Genomic DNA, 18984 nt, shown 5'->3' with positions numbered 1-18984 from the left:
ATGATGCCCAGCATATAACCACAGCACTACTGCATGCTTCATTCAAGGTGGTAGACAATTTGAACAGAAAGTCTTACTGCTCTATATTTACATAACAAATGTAAGATACTCTTTGGGTTTTGGGGAAGATGGGAAACCAACAGAGTTCTAAGAGGCAGGATCAAAACAGAACCCCTACATGAGTCACTTATTGGGAGGCAAGAGAGAAGAGCCCAAATTAAGTCTTCACTTCATAAAAGAGTACTTTGAGAAAATTAAACACAAACAAGGAAGGTAAGTAAGGAAGCAGGGACTAGGGGAATATTTCTACATGTTTTAAAAATTATTCATTTAATTTTCTGAGAAGAAACGGATACCCACTGGCAATCTGGTCTAGTTTAATATTGATCTCGAAGTACACTTTTATTACACAAGCTTTCTTAAAGGCTCACAATTCCCAGGGAAAAGTGAATAGACGTTTAATTTTAATTTTTTTCTTTTACTTTTCAAAAATCTGTGGCCATGTAGTTTTTCTGATTTTTTTTTTCCATGAGAAACAGAGCAAATGCAAGTGAAAACTCGTGCAGGGGAAGAGGAGCGTGTCAAGTGCCTTCGAACGCTTTAGTGAGTTTCTTTGGATTTGTATGGGGCATAATTTACATCATCTATATTAACCATATTAACTCAGATGATAGAAAAATCATGTCTCCCACCTTCCTAAAACAGCAATTTTTTCTTCCTCTTCTTCCTTTTCCTCTTTCTTTTTCTCCTTTTCCTCTTCCTCTTCCTCTTCTTTTTCTTCCTCTTCCTCATTGTCCACCTTCTTTTCCTCTCCTAACTCCCCTTCCTTCCTGATTTATTTTTATTTATGTGTGTAAAAGCCAGCAGATATGTCTGTGAACAGCTCATGTGACTACTAGTGACTGAACTCAGTCCCCTGGAAGAGCACAGGTACTCTCAGCAGCTGAGCCATCTCCCTAGCCCACCTTGTGAGGCTTTCTGTCCACAGTCACCTACTCAAAGCACCTCATCCTTTTTGCATAGGGACAGCTGGTTCTAGGGATGGAGAAGAGGATACTCTGTTTGATCTTTCGAATCTCCCTTTCCTAAAGTAACTGCAAGGAGATCTCTGTGCGGTTCCATGCGTCCAAAGTTCTCCCTTTCAATCAGTTTTAGGATGGAATCAAAATTCATATCACGGGGAAGTAGGGATCAGCCTTACTGGGGGTGAGGGTAACAGATTTATTTGGTAGACCGTTACTGTAAGGGGTGTGTGGCAGTTTTCTGCCGGGAGGACTTTTACTCAGTGTGTGTGTATAAAGAAGTGAAAGACAATGCCTGGTTGACTCTGTGTGTGTGTGTGTATGTGTGTGTGTGTGTGTGTGTGTGTGTGTGTGTGTGTGTGTGTGTGTGTGTGTGTGTTGGGGGAGGGGCACTGGTCTGCTTGGTAGACTGTTATGTTAGTCTACTACAATGTGAGAATTGAAGGATATTACCTGGTGTGTATAACAGTGATCGGCCTAGTGGACTCTGTTTTTAACTCTCTTTGTGTGGAGGACAGTGGTCTATCTGGTTGGCTGTTTCTGTGTATAAAATGGAGGACAGTGGTTAATCTGGTGGACTGAAACAGTGTATATATGGTGGACAGTAGTCGGTCGGAATTGTTTGTATATGGTAGAAAGGTGTTTGTCTGATGGACTGTTGTTGGGGTTTAGACTTAACCAGCATGTGGTTCACTTGGACTTTAAGTTTGAAGGTGAGCATGGTGATAGTATGTGGCTGTTATGATCTGCATGTGGTTAATAAGACTCTTATATGACCTCAGTCATCACTGGAACAGTGGATGACACTACAAGCGTCATTCTAAACAGCATACGGACTCCAGGCAAAGAAACTTGTAAAATCTAACTGTACTCTGGACAGATAAAGTTGATCTTCCTTGAAATGTCTAATTCCACAAAGCATTTAACGTTGCTTCAATGTGAATTGTTCTATTTGCCAATGGGCTTCCAAAACTGGACAACATTCAGCATGACAGTAGTTAAGTGAAGGGCTCCTGGATCAGTCCATCTGCAAGGCTCATCTTCACCATGCGTTTCCAGCGGGGTTCTACCTCCCTAAATCAGGCTTCTCTCTGGCAAAATAGGACTCACCAGGTAGGAATCTGCCTTAATTAGGGTTTTTATTGCTGTAATAACACTTCATAACCAAGAGCAATTTGGGGAAGGAAATGATTTATTTCAGCTTACAGTTGTAGTCTGTCACAGAAGAAAGTCAAGGCCGAAATTCAAGGCAGAAACTGAAGCAGAAGCCACAGAAGGGCACTTACACACTGCACACACTGGCTTAGTCCTCATGGTTTGCTCAACCTGCTTCCTTTATACAACTCAGGATCACCTAGTGAGGGCTAGATACTGCCAACGGTGGCCAAGCCCTCCCACAGAAAGCATTAATCATGAAATTATCCAACAAACTTGCCTCTAGGCTGATCTCACGGAGGCATTTTCTCAGTTAAGATTTCCTCTTTCTAGAAAAGTCTGGATTTGTGTGAAATTGGCAAACGTAACGGAATAGTATCTAAATGTAGTCTTCGTGAAAGCCAGAGGATCCTGGGCATCATTCTAACTTTATAAAATCTGTCCCCACTTGCTGACTCTGGCCTCTGCAGTGGATCATAGTAAGCTTGGTTATTTCTTTTTGCAAGGCTTCACTGTGTGCCTTAGGATGATCCTTGATGAATGGGTGTGAGCCTGTGTACACCTCTCTTCTAATCAATGGAAAGGGCCTAAAAGTCGGTGCCTTTTAGGTTCAGGATGATGTCTAGCCAGATTCAAGTGAGGTAGGAAAGAAACAATGATAAGGGATAGAGAATTAAGGATGGGTAGGAAGGGGCCTACCTAGAACAGCAGTTCTCAACCCAGGGGTTGCAACCCCTTTAGGGGTTGCATGTCCCTTTCACAGGGTCGCCTAGGACCATCAGCAAACATGGATATTTATATTTATATTACATATATTTATATTACAATTCATCATAGTATCAAAATGACAGTTATGAAGTAGCAATGAAAATAATTTTATGGTTGGGGGTCATCACATGAGTTGTTGTATTGAAGGGTTGAGCATTAGGAAAGTTAAGAACCACTGGCCTACTATGCAGGCCACAAGAGAGCTGGCCTTCTACTGAAGCAGGTGGAATTATTTGGGTGTTTAATTATCAAATGGTACCCTATGTGCTCACTGCATTATCAAAGTCTTACCTTTACGAGACATGCTCTAAAATTTTATTAACATGTAACAATGACATTAGCCATGGGGTGTATTATTATCGCTTTTGATAGTAATGAAGTTGCTCAGGATAGATAACCTAGCTGGGAACCACAGCAAGTGACATCCGTTGTGCTACCTGACCCCAGCAGCCTCTTCCTACCTGTCACTTCAGGTGGGCTTGTTTAACTTCCACTTGTTTCTGATGGCTGTGGCTGCTGGAAGATGCTGGCCACGCTGCCTCCACATAGCAGGAGCTGTAGAGATCAATGCAGGACAGATGGGGCTGGGTATCCGAGTATCTCCTTACCCTAGACCCTCTTGGTCTGTCTGTCACCAGGACATTGATATGTGTATGTACTTATCCGAGTGCATCTTCTTCATGCCTTAACCCTCTTCCTCCCCTCAGGCCAAAGAGGGCCATTGCTTTGTGTCTGTGGATAGGATTGATTGCTCCTTCTGCCCAGCAGTGCCCCTGAGTTCCATCTCTTATGTGGAATAATCGAACCACATACACTCTGGCAAACAGACTCACAGACTCATGTTTACCACGGGGTAGGGCGCCACATTTTCTGCTTCTGAAGGCCCCATGCTTCATTCACAAAGTTGAAAGGGCCACTCCTAAATTCAAAAGAATGTAACTGTCACAGAGAAGATAAATGGCCTGACACCACACTTGGACTTGGCCAGGGATAGCAAGACCAAATTTTCCTCTGGGCCCCTCTTATGGTGGCCACTGATGCTTTGTGGCTCTCAGAAATTGTCACAGGAGGCTATTTCATCATTTCTTTCAAGACACTGAGGGTAAAAATTATGGCTGCTTACTGCCTCTTTGCCGCTTATGAGACACAAGCTTCGTCCTGGGAAATGCAGCATCACACAATGGCCACCATCTTCTTGCTAATTGCCTTGCTCCCCAAGGGTCCAAGTGGGAAAGCGCCTTAATGAGTTTGGCTTCCTAGAAGAGGAACAAAAACAAAGTATCTATTGTTCATAATACAACCAGGATGTTCTCCAGAACTGAGAACCTTGCGAGTCATCGTGACTAGTGAGAGGAAGGTTCTCCAGCACCGGAGACTTATTTCAAAGTGGAAGGAATTTACATTATTATCAAAGTGAACCCCAAATAATCAGTTCATTCAGCAAAATGTGTTCTAGGGGCCTGTGATATCCCAGGAGAACAGGCTGTATTTGAGTCTGACAAGCTAAAAACTATTATAAGCTTATACTAAAGGAGGCACATACGATATAAAAATAGGTAGAGTTTGGAAGTGATAAGTGCTCTGCATAGAAGCATGAGAAAGCTGGGGAGGGGGGGGGCGCCAGTGGTCCAGAGATAATCTTGCTCAAAGGCAAACAGCTAGATAATAGCTGCAGGTCAAGGGAGAGCCAAGAGCGCTGGGCTGAGTGAGGAAAAGAATGTTGCTGGCAGAGAACTGCCATTCGTCCCTAGGGTGAGTGTGGCTTCAGTCATAGGAAGCATCAGAATGAGTGAGGCCAGCATGAGATCCTGAGGACTGGGCGGTAGACAGTGGCCATCGAAGACACAGCTGGTACACTGGCCACTGAGGGGGGCGCACAGAGAAAAAACGGACAAAATAGGATGAGTATGGTGTTAAAGTTTTTACTGTAGCAGATGTCAAACTTTCAAAGGTTCCAAGTGTATCAAGAAGAGCTTCTGAGTTACCAGCTGCTTAGTTTCCCCCTACTTTGTTGTCTCTGGTCTCTTTATGCATTTTATTCTCTCTCCCTTCCCCCCCTTCCCCTCTCTGAAAACATTTGAAAATTAAAGGGATACATTATGCCCCTTTGATTCTAAATATTTCAAATATACTTATTTCCCCTCTCCTACTAGGCTCCTAATTACCCTTTTTCTACCTTCATGTCATACAGGCCAATCTACAGCTCAAACATGAGAGACCTGAGATAGTTCCTTCCCCTTCTTCTTACTGTCTTATTATCGCTTTCTCTTTTAAAAATTTATTTTATTGGATATTTTCTGTATTCACATTTCAAATGTTATCACCTTTTCCTCTGTTCCCATCCCCCTCCACCCTCAACCACCACTTACTTCCATGAAGGTTCTCCCTCTGCCAATCACGCTCTCCACCTCAGTACCTTGGCATTCCCCTACACTGGGAAAACACGCCTTCACTGGACAAAAGGCCTCTCCTCCCATTGATGCCAGAGAATGCTATCCTCTGCTACATATGCACCTGGAGCCATGGGTCTCCTCATGTGTGTTCAGTGGTTGGTGTTTTCATCCACAGGAGTTCTGGAGGGTTTGGTTGGTTGATAATGTTCTTTCAATGAGGTTGCAAGACCCTTCAGATCCTTCGGTCTTTTCTCTAGCTCTTTCATTGGGGTCTCTGTGTTTAGACCGATGGTTAGCTGCAAGCATCCTCAACTGTATCTGTATGGCTCTGGCAGAGCATCTGAGGAGGCATCCATATCAGATTCCTGCCAGTAAGCACTTCTTGATATAAGCAATAGTGCTTGAGTTTGGTGGCTGAATATGAGGTGGATCCCCAGGTGAGGCAGTCTCTGGATAGATGATCTTTTCTTCAATTCCTGTTCCTCTATTTGACCTTGCATTTCCTCCCATGAGTGTTTTGTTCTCCCTTCTAAGAAGGACTGAGGCATCCATATCTGGCCCTCCTTTTTTTTTTTTTTTTTTTTTTAAGCTTCATAAGGCCTGTGAATTGTTTCTTGGGTATTCAGAGCTTTCTGGGGCTAGTATTCACTTATCCGTGAGTGCATATCTTGAGTGTTCTTTTGTGACTGGGTTACCTCACTCAGGATGATATTCTTTAGTTCCATCCATTTGCCTAGGAATTTCATGAATTCATTGTTTCTAATAGCTGAGTAGTCCTCCACTGTGTAAATGAACCACACTTTCTGTATCCATTCCTCTGTTGAAGAACATCTGGGTTCTTTCCAGCTTCTGGTTATTATAAATAAGGCTGCTATGAACATAATAGAGCATGTGTCCTTGTTATATTTTGGAGCTTCTTTTGGGTATATGCCCAGGAGTGGAATATCTGGTTCCTCAGGTAGTACTATGTCCAGTTTTCCGAGGAACCGCCAGACTGATTTCCAGAGTGGTTGTACCAGCTTTCAATCCCACCAACAGTGGAGAAGAGTTCCTCTTTCTTTACATCCTCACCAGCATCTGCTGGCACCTGACTTTTTGATCTTAGCCATTCTGACTGGGGTTAGGTGGAATCTCAGGGTTGTTTTGATTTGGATTTCCCTGATGACTAGGAATGTTGAGCATTTCTTTAGGTGCTTCTCAGCCATTCAGTATTCCTCAGTTGAGAATTCTTTCTTTAGCTCTTTACCCCATTTTTAATAGGATTATTTGATTCTCTGGATTCTAAATTCTTGAGTTCTTTTTAAATATACATTTTTTATAACAACAAAAGCACTCTATTTATTTGAGACAAGGACTAACTCTGTACACCAGGCTAGATCAAACTTTAAGCAGAGCTGCCTCTGGGATTAAAGGCATTAAATTACCTGGGATTAAAGACATTCTTATACACGTTGAATAATCTAATAAAATAAAGCATGCATTATATTTACATTATCATATCTACTATTGGTTTGTAGTCTATGGTTTACATTGAGGTGTCAATATCCTAACAGCGTCTTCTGTGAGTTTCTGGGCCACTAGGATCCAGAGTCAGACATCAGGTATCTTTTAGTCTCTTCCAGTTCTGAATGATTCTTTGTTCTTTCTTTGTCTTTCCTGGCCTTGAATTCTTTAAAGGAGAACACAGACTGTTCATTTCCGACAATGGTCCTAAATTTTGGTTTGTCTGATATTTTATTCATGACAATATTCAGATTGTAGGGGTTTTGTTTATTCTGCTTTAACTCATCATTTTATATGTAAAGGTATTTTACCTGCATGTATGTTTGTGTAGCATTTGCATGCCTGGTGCACTTGGAGGCTAGAAGAGGATGCCGGATCCCCCAGAACTAGAGTTTAGTTTCAGAAAGTTGTTAGCTATCAGGTGGGTGCTGGAAATCAAGTCCCGGCCTTCGGAAGAGCAGCCATTGCTCTAAACTATTGGGCCATCTCTTCAGTCTCTCTGTGTTTTTTGTTCGTTTGGTTAGTTGGTTGGTTGGTTTTTGTTGTTGCTTTGTTTTGCTTTGGCAGTATCTACCTCAGCATGTAGTATCAAGAAGCAAATGCTTTGGCTTATCCTAGTGTTCATGATGCTAGCTGTGATCAGGTGACCATGGTCATGCTCTCTAGGTTTCTCTTTTGTAAGGTGTTTGGTCCTTGCTTTGTATGAATATGTAATTTATGGGAAGCTTCTTTGTGTAGGTAAACAACCCAGTGCCCATTAGATATTTACTTTTACTCATTTTTAACATGGCTGACACATTTCCAAACCTATTATGCCTTCTATTCTTTCTCTTTGGAATTCTACTAAAAGGAAGAATTCCCCTATTCTATTTACTATGATAAGGATGGTGGGGCTGGAGAGAGGACTCCATAGCTGAGTGTGTACACTGGTCTTGAAGAGGACCTGGGTTTGCTTCCCAGGACCCAGCTGGGTAGCTCACAACTGCTTATTACTCTGGCTCCAGGAGATCTGATGCCTCTGGTCATGGTCACCAAGCTTCATTCAAGCTAAGTACAGAATGGTTTGTCCTCAGTCTTTGAGTCTTTACTCTGAAGCTCCTATATCACACACAACAGTGATCAAAGCAACTTACAGGTTTCCTTGGTAACCTGTCTCTTATGTATGCACCAAGGGAAAGGAAGTCACATTCTTTTCAACCCGTAATACACTTACTGAGATAGAGAGGACTGGTGCAGAAAGAGGGAAAACCCTGAGTTTGGATTGTAAGTTTGTAATGTTTGCTTAACGTCCATAGGCTAAAGAACCCAAGAAGTTGGTGCCAAGGAGAGAGAAAAACAAGTATGTATGTGATATTGAAAATCATACCACTGTCCTGACTTCTTTTGAAAATGAGGGTCGTGATGTTTCGTCACAGCAAAAGCAACCCTGGCTAAGGGTTATAGGAACCTGGCAGACCCCAAAGCCTGCATTAACCCTGTCTGTCCAGTCACAGAATGAACAACAGCTAGGCCAGCACAGGAGAGCAGAACTGAGTCCCGTGGCCATTTCTACAGCCCTACAGATAACATTGTAGAGAATTGTGGAGAGCATTTTTGGCACCTCCGGACAGTTGGTGGTGAAGTAATATTAATATTAATATTCCAGGACATCTTAAAGCTAACCAGGGCAGGAATCTGGCTTCTGTGGTACGCCCTGTAAGGGCTAGTATTAAGCACATTGGCATCTGTAGCTCTAGGCAGAGCCCCTAAGATAGGAATATAAGGAAGTACACCTACGATTGAAGTTCGGGGCAGGGATCTCAAGAATGTGGCAAAGGGAAGTACATTTGCACTTGACGCTCCAGATGAAATCCTTAGGAATACAGCTCAGGGCAGGGCAGATTTCAGGTTGTAGGCACAGCAGTATCCATTTTTGTCTCTGACCTTTTTCACTTGACGTCCAGTAAGATGTTCACAGGTTCTTTGATGGTTAACTTGCTTGTTTCCTATCTCAGAACTGATGTTACTTTTTTGCATGTAATTGAAATGATTTAAAAGAGAACCGATTAAACCAAGCTTTGCTTTGGCCATGAGGCTTAGGCCTCAAGTATGTGTGTGATATTGAAAATCATACCACCGTCCTGACTTCCTTTGAAAATGAACTGTGATCCAGAAGAGTGATTCAAATAAACCCTTTCCTCCTCAAGTGCCATGGTCACGATGTTTCATCACAGCCAAAGCAACCCTGGTCATGCTGCAACTTAAACTAACTTGTCTTTCTTCTTTCAATCCTCGCTCCGGCCCTGGGGGACCCCTACTGTTTGCCGGAGCTGGTCTCCGACAGAGAATGTAGCTGAAAGGCCTTTTCATGAGAGGGTAACTATGGTTACAAAGATTCACACACCATGACTCGGGTAAAAATATGGCTGACAAATGTGAATGATCAATGATGCCAACAGCGGATGGCAACTAAGAGGATGGATGTTGGAATGAGGAATAATTTCTATATCTGTCCCTGCTGCCAGTTTACTCATCTATAAAATGGCCACAATAACAGCACCTTTGCCATGGGGCTGTGTGGACAGTAAACAAAATAACACACAGAAGGCCAAGTAAAGCACAGATTGCATAATAGATTTAAGAGCATTCAAAGGCACACCACTTGTGCACTAGAAAAACCTAAACTTGCAGTGTGAGATCACAGTGCTACAAATGGGTATGGATTTATGGTGAGAAGCTACTTTACTTTTCACACATGTGAGTTGGTAAAGCAACGAATGCAGTATCCCAGGTTTGAACCTGAGAAGATGTTTAGCAACGATAAGTAAAGAAGGTTTTCTTTCCTTAGTATTGCTGGCTTGGAAACTCAACTGATAAACCAATATAGTTAGTCCTATAACATGTGGTACTGGCTAAACAATGTAAAAGTCCTCTGCATTTTTTTGCACACTCGGTTTATGAGTGTATGTATCTCATTTAACGTCTCATTAGAAGCCTAAGTCATTATGGAAGTAACACCAACAGAGACCTCAGATACCACGAAGTCATTAAAATGTTAAGGGCTAGAAAGAATGCTCAGTGGTTGGGAATCACTGACCGCTTTCCCAGAGGATCCTGGATTGGCTTCCCAGTGTCTGCATGGCAGTTTACAACAGTCCTTAACTTGAGTTTCACAGGATCCAGCACCGTCCTTGACACCAGCCATGCATGCGTTGAACAATACATGAAAACACCTCCTACAAGCTAAGCTAAGGCTCAGGGAACGTCACAGGAGAGGAGGTGAAAAGAATTTAAGAGCTAAAGGAACAGGGAGTCTACTCTGAACTTGCATCTTCTGAATATGACAGGGACGCCATACCCATAAAATTCCAACGGCATGTCTGCTGGAACAAGACCTGAGCAATGACACCCCAGTTGAGGTGCCAACGTGGATGGGGAAGCCTCATGGGGATAATCGTGACAGAAACTTGATGTGACATTATAAAGCCCACTGGCTAAGCTCAGCACACTCACAGGTGGACGGACACGACGATGCTAACACTTGGACTTGGAACACAGCTCTGATGTGTGTGCCCCTCACGATGTGGTAATGTAAGACCTATTCCTGGTGCTGCCCCACCATGCTTTTCTTCAACATGGTTTGTGGTTGTAGCAAGATTTTTCTTTTATTCTCTAACAATTTTAGTGCGTGCGTGTGTGTGTGTGTGTGTGTGTGTGTGTTAATTATTAATTAATAATGTTCATCCAGGCCATGCACTGTGCAAAATCAAAGTGGAAGCTACAGATGGATAAGTAAACAGTGAGCTACAGAAATATTTTGTGCTTTCTGGGGCCCTGTAACCTTTCATGCTTATGTTCAACGGTTGTGTTGAATTAGAATCACGCAGCCAGGCCAAACTGCCCGAAATGATTTTGTACCTTCCCGCCCTATATTTTTGGAGTAGCCAGTGACCTAGCAGACAGGCTTTGCTGAGCCTGGATCTCTGGTAAGGAGAGATCCCGCCTTCCATTAGCTACCACCTGAGTACAATGCACATTGCCTGCTCTCATGGGGATATGTTCGTGAATTACAATATTGCTTTGGTGGCTGCACGTGTGTGCTCCTGAGACAAGAGGCAAAGTGACTCCATTTTTCACGGCTCAGTGGGCAAAGCATTTGTGAAACGTTCCACAGAGCTCACCCTCAGATGGATGATGTTTTTTAGCAGCTAGGTGATTTTTCTCCAAAACAATTATACTAACTCTCCAGTTAAGCAAAAAATCAATGTCCCTATATCTCAACTCTTGGGGCACATGTAGGTAATAGACTAAGAAGTGTCAGGGGTCCGATTTAAACGCAAGTCTACACGGTTCTAGAACCTGTTTCTTCCCAACACCAGCACCCACAATGGCCCTAATGGGATAGGATAATGATGCAGTGAGGACAGGGCTTCCTGCCCAAGTGTGAGGCCCAGAGTTCAGGTCCCCAGCCCCCTAGTAAAAGATGGGTCAGTGTGGTGTCACCTGTGTTTCTAACAGTTGGAGTGGGACAGAGACAAGATACATCCTAGACAAACTATGTGGATAAGAAACAGGTCCACTGACAGACCCCGTTTCAGTAAACAATAAGTCAAGGAAGATACCTGACATTAGAATATGTGGCCACACACATTGGAGCACACACACCTACCCACGCTCCTTTCACACACACATGCAAAGAACAAAGGCCTTGAGAGAGCAAGTGGATATTGTTTTCCTAAGTTCTGTATGCTTTTTGTAGCAGAATCAGTGTTTCTTTCTTACAACCCTCTGAAATCATTCAAGAGAGGGAAAAATGTCATTTGGTGCTGATTCTGTCTCTCCAGTGCTGCTCCTCTGGCTCTCTGCCCTAGCAGCTTGGACTCCCTGAATTGCCCACAGTGTGTTGGCTTCAGGAGGATGCTCTGCTTAAGCCTTCCTTTTTGTTGCTCTCCTCCTGGGAGCTCAGAAGGTCTCTGGGAAATAGAAGGCACACGGTTTAAAAAGAAAGGGCTGAGGGTCTTTTGCCTCTTCGGTAGAAAGAGATTTTTTACCATGGCAAAATTAAGCCCACAATCTCAGGAGGAGGCCCAAACCTGGAAAAGTGCTCTCTGTGAATAATGGGGGCTGAGGGCCAAGGCACTTGTGGCCAAGTCTGACTGCTTGAGTTTCATCCTCAGAATCCACACGGAAGAGCAACAAGCCACTCACACATGTCCTCTGATGTCCACACCCGTGAATACACACACACACACACACACACACACACACACACACACACACACACACACACACACAGTGTAAATAGATGTAATAAAAAAATCAGATTCTTCTAAAAAATGGAATCACATCACAATGTTACCAGGAACAGTTAGAAGCACTGGAGACTAGAGTTTCATTTCACATGTAGGCAGTCGTGGGGCAGAGAGAAAACTCTGGTGAATAAGCATAATTATGTTTTTTTCAATGATGTTGGAGTGCGTGTCATGTGACCCTGTGGCAAAGTTTTGGTCCTTCATGGGCAGGCACCCAGGACTGGGCCTACCATAAGCTTGTTGTCCTTGGGATATGTGTCGAGAAAGACCCTCTAGAGACTCCTTAGATGGAACACCTGTATCCGTGAGGTTTCCCACCCGCCACCCTGGAGCCCCACCTTCAGCTGCAGAAAACCCACAGGGACATGTTTCTACTGTGTTTACAAAGCCAAGATCCTCGATCTTTACAGACCCTCCCGTGGCCTCAGGATTCTACAGATGCTTTTGAGGTCCCTGCTGTGTGGTCCTTACAGTCAGAGGCGAGCGTGGGCGAGGCCGTCTCTGAAGGCTCTATTGCAAACCATGAAAGAGAAACGCAGGTAATTATAGCGCGATCCGCAGGCTAGTCGGCGCTGGGTTTCTCTTGAGACTCAAAGGCAAATCGGGAAACATTTCCCTGGTTTTCACTCCCGCAGACACTCGGGTTTGCTTGTGATTATGCATTAATTGCTTGCAAGGGAAGGCTGAGGATCAAAGGTGGCCGAGGGACAAGGCCTCTCCTGTCTGCTGATAGCGTCTGGCTCCCTTACATTGGTACAAGACAGACTGGAACTTTCTGAGAGCCCATTTGTTTATCCACCGGGCTTAAATGGCTTTAAAAATGCCCATCAAAGGACACGAGGAGCCGAGAGCCCCAAATACATACAGATTCCTCTAGGATGACCAGTGAAGCTTTCATTCCCGGTCTACCTCGCCTGTGCGCCCTGATGATTCCATTCCCTACATATCAGGGCTTCTGTTTCCACAGAGATGACCCAGTGGGGAGGAGGAAAATTCTTTCTCAGGTTGTCAGGCTCTGTGACCTGAGCCATTTTGCTGGCCCAGTCCCATTTCTATTTTTGTTTCTTTCACAGAGAAATAGTATCATTGCTGTCTTCTCTCATCCGAAGTTTGGCAGAAATTAGCATCGTGCCTTCCCAGAGACCTGGTCTGATTAGTGTTGTGTGTGTGTGTGTGAATGTATTGTGAGTGTGTTCCCACAAACCTGGTCTGATTAATGTGATGTGTGTGTATATGTGTGTGTGTGTGTGTGTATGTGTGTGAGTATGTGTGTCTTCCCACAAACTTGGCCTGATTAATGTGATATGTGTGTGTGAGAAAGAGTGTGTGTGTATGTGTGTGTATGAGGGTATGTGTGTGTGTGTGTGTGTGTGTGTTCCCACAAACCTGACTTGATTAATGTGATGTATGTGTATGTGTGTGTGAGTATGTATGTATATGTGTGTGTGTATGTATGAAAGTGTGTGTATGTGTAAGTGTGTGTGTCTTCCAACAAACCTGGCCTGATTTGTGTGTGTGTGTGTGTGTGTGTGTGTGTGTGTGTGTGTAGGGGGTCTTGGTGAGTGATGATCATTTGGAATATGACTCTTAAAAATTAATACAAATCCAGTTATCAATCTTTGGGGACACTAGTGACCAAAGCAGGCCTGGTGGCAGGGGTCTTCTCTGGGACTGACCTTGGTCTTCCCAGTCCACGTGGCAGGGTGAGGCTCAGAAGTTGTGCTAATTTTCTGTATCCCGGGCCTGTCCAAGTAGCAAGTGCCTGGCTCCAGGGTGGACACCTATGTCAACCTGAATCCATCAGACTTCTTGGGTTTCGAAGTGGGATTCTGAGCTGGGCTTTTCTCATATTACTCACCACTAGCCTTTCTTTTCCCTGTCCTGGAGTTACCAATCTCTGTTCTCCAAACCCCTGATGTTTACAGGGCCTCTCCTCTCCTCCAGGAAGGCACATCTCTCCTTTTTACTCCCAGGCACAGCCCAAACACCTAGACTATTGCCTGGTGCATTCTATCCAGAAAAGGCCATGACTGAATAAGTGAATTCAAGTTGTAATATGGCCAGAAAATACTTTACCATTTGGAGAAGCAGGAAAGCCAGAGTGTGCAGAGAGAAGGAAGTAGGGCTCTAGCCAGAGGCAAACAAGCCAGCAAGAGCTCTCTGGCCTTAGCCCCGTCTCGATGCCAAGGGGCTGCTCCGAACTTGGAGTTCCTAAGTTCTCAGTGTAAGCTGCCGCCGTGACTGTGTTCAGTTAGGCGATCAGAAAGCACTCGCTTCCTAAGAACTTACATCTAGTGCAAACAGTTTAGTGACAGCCCAGGGACGAGGACAGGAAAGGCCACAGGTAAATGAGGAGGTTGGTCGAGCAAGCTTTGGCTTTCACCTGGCCCCACTCTCCAGAACGGAAAGCCGTGCCTTTTGCTGGAGTAGAGTTGTTCAATCACCACATCCCAGTGTGCCCCTAGGCTGCCCCTTGTCACCAGCTCCCTGCTTCTGCAGGGTGAGGCAAACTCTTTTCAACCCTGAGTCTAGCTCTTGGCTGTAGGATGGGAATGGGAAAACTGTACATGTGGCTGGAACAGGAGATGGATTTGTAGTTTGTTGAATTGCTGTATAGCTTTATATAAAAGTTGCTGATCAATTAAGGGACACTAACCTTGGGTGTCTGATACTCTAGAAAGTAAGGCTTCCAGAGCTAGGAGTATGACAACTGGATGTGCACCAGCTTGTGTCCCGCTGCTAGAGTCTCCTTCCTAAGGTCTGCCCCTCAGACCTTTTAGACTTTCCCAGAACACATGCTTTCATATATGTGCTTTTTATCATGCATGGGCAGCTACACATATTTTTTTTCAAAGTCTCTTAGCATCCGGCTGGGACTTTGACGGTGGTCAGAAGAAAGAACTGTGTGAGGTAGAGGGTGTGGTTTGGTTGTGTCTGCTGCTGAATTCCAGAAGGGACAAGCTCGGGAAGATGGAGCAGCTGGGGCAGGCACGCTGCAATCAAGAGTCGTGCAGATGACAAAGGGGAGGTGGTAGAACTGACCACCGCCACTGGCAGGCCTCGGAGGATGTATCCCCAGCTCTTCCAAGCTAAGGAAATGTGCTGAGAGATTCTGAGGAGAGAAAGCCACTGAGTAGTCACTTTGTCGCATGCCTGAGTTTACCTGCATTCACCTACAAGCCCTGGGGTGCTAAAATCAAAAGAATTAAGTAGGCATGTGCCTGTTTGGTATATTAGGAGGTGTTGTATGCTTCCTGAAGAAAAAGTCAGGTTGTTGAGATTCCTTCTACCCTCTCTGAACAAGGAACAGTTTCCCTCTATCCCACTGTGTGGGGGAAAGTTCTGGTCACACATGGCCACTGCTATCTTTCACGCAGAGGGATTCATCTGAAAGTGTCAGTCATGTTGATGCGGTACTGGGGAAGGCCCAGGGGGTTGACTGACCATAAATACAGTCCTCTGGGACACCTTGAAGGGTTAATCTGGGGACAGGATTACATACCAGTCTTCTCAAAACTTATAAAAACACAAGCCCCACTGAGTTATTTCATGACCTTTTTTTTTTTTTTTTTTTTTTTTTTTTGAGATAGGGTCCCTCTATGTAGCCCTGGCTGTCCGGAAATACCTATGTAAACCAGGCTAGCCTTGAATTTACAGAGATCCACTTGCTTCTGCTTCCCAAGTTCTGGAATTAAAGGCATGTGCCACTGTGCCCGGCTTGCATAACATTAAAAAATAATTTAATACGGTCATTTTCCTAATTTGGGATCATCTCAAGGAACTTTTACCTGAATTAGGAACAAAGTTGATTCAAAGTTGATTTTTGAGAAAAATAAAGGAGTTTATCGAAGCCTAAATACATATTTTTGATTAAATAAAGCAGGCATCAGTGTGCCTTAGGGCACAGGGTTCGTATTAAGCTGAGATTCACTGAAGACTAAATACTTAGGATGCCAGTCATCTGAAGTGAGTGTCTGACATACTGGAAGTCCTATGCCTTCAAATAATAATTAAAAGATTGTTTTATCTTCACTATCAAAAACAGTTCAATAGTTGTTACTAAGAATTAACTCCTACAAACAGACAGACAAGTAGAATCATTACAAATGCCAAAATTTCACCCAGAGTTCAGAAATAGGGAGCATTCACAGGGTTCCCGCACTGTGAGATGTCCTGGCTTCTCCAATAGTAGGAACCATAAAATCTATGTCTTCTTTTCGAAAGAAAAGAGTTATAAATTCTCTTGGAAAATACCATTGTGAAATACTGATGGGACCTGTGCTTCCAATATAAAAAGAAAGTTGAGCCCCACATCTGTGGGGTCTGCATGTGAAGAGCCAAGCAGCTGCAGGTTGGAAATATTTGGAAAATTAGAGATGTGAATTCTTGGAACACAGGACAGGTCTTCTCCTCGGCATTCCCTTGACAGTATGGGGCTGGGAGTCTTTAGCCCTCATTTACATTGATAAAGGCATTATCTGTGACCTCGGGTTGACTAAATTAGACAGGAGATTTGCACAGATTCCCTGAACACAGGTATTGTAAGAGAACGACGTGATGTTTAGAAGGGCCTCCCCGAATCCGTTCCCCAGGACTATGGAAGGGGGACGGCTCTGTCAAGGGCAGAGTGCTCCCGTGTTCGGCGAGATGAGGAAACGGTAAATCCATGCTTCAAGTGCACAGATGCTTCAGTCCCTGCGTGTGCAGGAGAATCGCGGGCTTTGCATTGTGCCCGCCCCTCCCCCTCCCCTGATTTCCCCTGTGACCCATAATGTCCGCAGGAAAGGAGATGAGCAGAGAGCGAGGCGAAGCCAGGCGCGCCTCAGAGGCATCTCTCCTTGGTGTTGTCCCCATTGTCGCCTTTGCCTAAAAGTGCTATGTTCGGCTTGAATATTGTTTTAAACATAATTTGCTCTTGAAAGACGCTGGTCTCTTTAGAAAGCAGCTTCTGGCACGGCGGCCCAAGCTGTTTTGTGATCTAAGCTCTTTGAGAGGATCTCAGAAAGCCAGCAGCAAAAAAAAAAAAAAAAAAAAAAAAAAAACGGTTGCTAAGGGAACAACTAGATTGCTGACACAGAGGCATGAGATGTGACTAAAAACTCTTTTCTTCTCCTGCCACGTGGAAAAGAAAGCCGATGAGTCAGAGGGAACCGTGGACAGGCCTTGCTGGCTGCTAAGAGAGAGCTAAGGACAAAATAACCCCGGAACCAAGAGGAATAGTCCAGGCGGTGGCTTAAGAAGAATGGGGCTAGAGCAACGCTCAGGGTTAAGAGCACTTTACAGAGGACAGAGGTTCCATTCCCAGAACCCCCACGGTGAATCACAATCATTCATAGCTCCAGTTCCAGGAGACCCGATGTCCCTTTCTGACCTTCATGGGCCCCGGACATGCATGAAGAACAAATTTATACACACAGGCAAAACATTCATAGGCATGAAATAGAAGTAAATCCATCTTTATTTTTTTATTGGGAGACTCTGAAGCAGCTGGGAAGTTGAAGGGAAGTCGAATGTGACAGCCAGTCGTGAGATGGCTGACCCTAGGTTCCATAGGGTCAAACACAGAAGGCACTCCACAATCATGTCTTCCTTGAACACCACCCTCAATACCTTGAAATATTTCTGAATTTACTGAATCACTCACTCAAATACCATTGCCGTTTGTAAGAGAGTCTATTGGCTTTTAAGCACTTTTTTAAAGGGATAATTTATATACCTTAAATTTTGCTACAGGTGTCTCTTCATCCCCCCTCCCCCTTTTCCTCCCCACCACGAGAACTAGGTCCATTGTTGCCCACCTCCCGAGACCTGCAAGTTGAGTGCCTACGAGTTCCCGTTTGGACTTTTGCAATCAAAGATGACAGCGACGGCCTCAAAATGGAGAGCTACTACATCTTGGTATTCTCACCCAGTATATGCAAGATACTGGTAACATTATCCTCAAGCGGTGCTCTGGATGCAAAGCCACCAGAATGCCTATGGAAAGTTCAGGGATTCCTGTTTCACTTCCCCATGGCTCTTCCCTCATGGGGTTCTTCCCTGGAACTCTCTTGCTTATGAGGCTGAGCATCCTTGGAACTCTCAAGGCCAGCACAGGACCTGGCAGGAGTCCCCCCCCCCCGCCCCCCACAGTGTTCCCATCTCAAAAGCTCCGAGCAGCCTCTGCATAACAGCCAGAGAACCCAGGCATCCACAAGAGATAAACAAGCAGTGAGTGAAGAGGGAGAGCTGGAGTCCGATTCAGACGACGACGCGGAGTGCGACCCGAGCAACATGGAAATCCGCCAGTCCATCGCACAGAGCCGGCGACAGCAGCAGCTGGATGACTAGCGTCTGAATGACTATGTGAATGCGGACCATGGCCTGTACTTCAGCCACCACAGGTCAGTGGAGCCCCCATCTGAGAAGTGGGAGCGGCGCCAAGCAGAGATGAAGCGCTTGTATGGGAACACTGCTCCCAAGATCCTGGCCATGGAGGCTTCTGTGTAGCTGAGCTTTGACAAGCATTATGACAGAAAGCAACCGAAGTACTGTCCTGTCATTCCCCGGAAGTTCTGAGTCCTGGGCTCCGGGACCCTAGGCAATGTTTCACAGTCCCAAGTCTCTCCCTCTTCATCTCTTCTAGACATTTTTCAGAGAAAGAGGCCTGTATACCGACATGGTGCCTACAGTTTGCCAGCCTCTTATAATTCTGTCAGCAGGAGATGCCAGACACGTGTTCCCAACGCAAGGAATGTTCACTTGACATCTGTATTGCCCTGGCTCTCCGTTTTCTCTCTAACAGTCCAGTTGATTGAAATTATTGCCTAGAGATACTGATACTGCCTATTGTTTGGCATTTCCTTCTTGAAA

At 44.6% G+C, this 18984-nt stretch overlaps 1 pseudogene across 1 annotated transcript; it reads left to right on the top strand.

Annotated features, from left to right (window-relative positions):
* The first annotated feature begins 17989 nt into the window (after positions 1 to 17989).
* LOC308437554 (gem-associated protein 8-like) lies at positions 17990 to 18690 on the top strand (annotated as a pseudogene). Its single transcript has one exon. The product of its transcript is annotated as a gem-associated protein 8-like (transcript).
* The last annotated feature ends 294 nt before the right edge of the window (positions 18691 to 18984 follow it).

The sequence above is a fragment of the Micromys minutus genome, assembly GCF_963924665.1.
Source record: "Micromys minutus genome assembly, chromosome: 26".
Lineage (NCBI taxonomy): Eukaryota > Metazoa > Chordata > Mammalia > Rodentia > Muridae > Micromys > Micromys minutus.
Note: the sequence above shows the minus strand (reverse complement) of the source record. Positions and strands in the feature narration are given on the sequence as shown.